This window comes from Penaeus vannamei, chromosome 15 (assembly GCF_042767895.1).
Source record: "Penaeus vannamei isolate JL-2024 chromosome 15, ASM4276789v1, whole genome shotgun sequence".
In the NCBI taxonomy this organism is placed as follows: Eukaryota; Metazoa; Arthropoda; class Malacostraca; order Decapoda; family Penaeidae; genus Penaeus; species Penaeus vannamei.
In genome coordinates, this window is record NC_091563.1 from 3,530,106 (window position 1) to 3,532,116 (window position 2,011).

A 2,011-nucleotide genomic window follows, 5' to 3' on the forward strand; every position below is an offset into this window, starting at 1 on the left:
GGGGAGTGAGAGGAGGGAACGGAGGGGGGAGTGGGAGGAGGAGCAGGAGGAGGAGGAGGAAGAGGCGGGGGGAGTGAGAGGAGGAGGAGACGGAGGGGGGAGTGAGAGGAGGAGGAGGAGACGGAGGGGGGAGTGGGAGGAGGAGGGGTGGGCATCGGGGGGTGAACGAGTGTCGGCCTCAGAACGAAAGTGAGATCGGGGCCTCCGGAAGTCGCCTTGGATGGAGGAAGCCGTGATTTACGCCCCACGACGTCGCGTCCCGCCCACGGCTTCTGCCCGCGCCGCCGAGTGCCTTCGCCGACGCTAGGTTAGGCTCGCCGCGGAGGAGCAGCAGTCGGAGGGAATCCTTATTCTAAATTCTCTTCTAGGATGGCGAAAGTGAGATGTCCAGGAGGTAAACAGCCTCGGATGGAAAGACAATAGGAGGACGATGTGAAAAATCCATACAGAAGGAAAATAAAACAAATAAAACGTGTGTGTTTGTGTGAAATGGCGAGCTCATCAGTGGCGTTTGTGACCTGGTATGTCGCCATCGTATAATTATATATACGGTCTTCACTCGAAAGTTAATGATAACCGTTGAACGCAACCGAGGTGACGTTTCAGAGTACGGAATTGCGACCGTGAACGTAAAGCAAATGAATGAGTGAAGTAAAACCCGATGAAGATCCAAAAAGGAACAGAAGGAACTAGACCAAACTGCAAGGATGAGTTTCACTTGGTCGCTTCAAAGTAAGTAGCATGTGCCCCTTTCGTGCGAATGATGATATTTGGCCATTTCTGTTTGACGGGTTCTATATTTTGCTTTCTCTTTCCCCTGTGCCCCATTTATACCAAAGAACCGATTGGCTAAATACAATGTGTCCGAGTATCGACGTTGTGTTTTAAAAAATCATTACCAACACGTCTATTATCATAAGATCACCATTGCCAAACTGCCACCAACTAACCTAACGATTGTAGCATTGGACATTTAACCTATTGTCTTTTTGCTCCGAACTGCTTTAATTCGATGAACTGGCGAAGATGCACCAATATATATACTCAACACTAAATGTAAAATTATTTGACAAGGTGGGAAAGGTGAAAAATATATTGGTGTGGAAATTTAGAATTGGATTAGGATACCATCACTAAAAAGAAGTTTGAGAACCACTGCTATAGATAATTATCAATACCTTGTCATACCGGCCCCATGCTACCCCCCCCCCCACATTCCCTTTCCTTCACTTTACTTATTTTACTTAAAACCTGCATTACTTATCAGAACATAAACCAGTTTCCAACAGCGCGGTCATTTAAATATTCAAATATCTTCTATTTGTTTAAAGTCTCATCCTACAGTATTTTTTCGGTTGTATCCCGATTTCTCCTTTAACAGAAGTCAATAAATATTATAATTCAGTAACAGAATGTGCTTAATTCTCCAAGCGAATAACACATTGGAACGGTGGTAGCGAACATTGTTAAAATTGTGCGAGGCCCAACCCATTGAATTTTCTTAAATACAGACATGCACATACGCGGAACCAAATTGATATCTGTCTATATATCTGATAGATATACCTTTATCATTTTGCCCGGTTGATATGCATGTCTAGACTGATGAATATGCATTTATTTCTTCATTTATGCATGTCACTTATACGAGCTTGGATAATTAAGCAAATTCGGCTACAGAGTTATGATATTTATTGACTTCTGTGAAAGGAGAAATAATTAAGCAAATTCCGTTACAGAGTTATGATATTTATTGACTTCTGTGAAAGGAGAAATAATTGAGCAAATTCCGTTACAGTGTTAGGATATTTATTGACTTCTGTGAAAGGAGAAATAATTGAGCAAATTCCGTTACAGAGTTATGATATTTATTGACTTCTGTGAAAGGAGAAATAATTGAGCAAATTCCGTTACAGTGTTAGGATATTTATTGACTTCTGTGAAAGGAGAAATAATTGAGCAAATTCCGTTACAGTGTTAGGATATTTATTGACTTCTGTGAAAGGAGAAA